Consider the following 1,448-nt stretch of genomic DNA (forward strand, 5'->3'; position numbering starts at 1 on the left):
TTGGGCTAAACGCATGGGCTAGATGGGCTCAGGAGTTCAAGTTTTGGTAACTGGGCTTAAGAGTTTCAAGGAGAGTGATGGGTTGGGATTGGAGCTTGTGAACAGGATCTCAAATGCATGTCGTTATGTAGCGAGCTATAGTGTAACGGGTAAAAACCGTTTTTTATTTATGTTAAAATAATCACTCAATATGTCAGTTTTATATTTTACATATGTTATTTTTGTCAGTTTTTATTACTGAAACGCACTCGTGATCTTAATGAAAACATTACACACAGTGTTGAAAGGCGTGTCTGCGGAACTACTGGCTAAGTTGATGCCGGAACATGCTTGGAAGCAATATCCCTCGCTCGGACTTTAGGTTGTAACACCGTTGTTGATGTCAATTCATTTACTAATTCTTTTTCCATTTTGTATCTAATTTGTTTTTTTATAACGGGTGGCTATTTTTATTTACGCATTGTAAAAGATACCTACTAGATGTGTTTTCAGCATACTGTAACTTTTGATCTACAGGAATCATTACTTCGAATTTGTAAATTTGATTGTGTTCCACATGTTTTGTGTATTCTGTACTCAATTAAGCACATTTTTAGACATTGCATCATTGGGGACTGATAGAGTACAAAGTAAGAAAATTAACAAACGGGTGGCTATTTCTATTTACACATTATTGTACGAAAAAGATTATTAGTTGTTATTTTCTTCTTAAATCACTTGTACACTAAAGCATTATCTACTTGTACCTTTTAATCCATGCATCGATATTGAACAAGACAACTACCGAAACGTCGACAAAAATATGTAGGTCGTGATGCTATCTTTGGATTTTTTTAAAACAATATAGTTTATAAGATATGCCAAGAATAAGTAAAAAAGTTATAAGTTTGTTGTGGAGGGGTGAATTGTAACTAATTATCTATAATTTTGTTAAAACGTTAGGGATTTAAGTGTAATAAGTTTAGAGGCTAAAAAATAAATAGTGTTTAGAGACCAAACTACCCTCATTTTAGGGGTCTTTCTATAAATAAAGGGGGGGAAGTTCTTATTTTTTGGGTATATTAAAATGCCCTTGCCTCATGCATTTATCTATACTTTCTATAAAAGGAGAAATCCCAATGACATAAGAAAAGCTGATGTGTCAGCAGGAGAGGCTGTCCAACAATGCTTTTCTTATGTCATTATTACATCATAAAGCCTAACATATAAATCACTTTAAAATTCTAAGTTGGCCCACATTCAAAATCCAAACATCTACTGAGGAAAGGTCTGCCCACATAAAGCCTAGTATAAAATATCATTTAAACTTTTGTTTAAACATCTGCCCTCAACATTTTATAATCAAACATCAGTTCCCAATAAACATCTGTCGGGATTCAAAATTCTAGCTCCACATTCAAAATTCAAACCATATATTCTAATCCTATAAATAAGGGTTAATAATCTGG

The sequence above is a fragment of the Helianthus annuus genome, chromosome 9, assembly GCF_002127325.2.
Source record: "Helianthus annuus cultivar XRQ/B chromosome 9, HanXRQr2.0-SUNRISE, whole genome shotgun sequence".
Classification (NCBI taxonomy): Eukaryota; Viridiplantae; Streptophyta; class Magnoliopsida; order Asterales; family Asteraceae; genus Helianthus; species Helianthus annuus.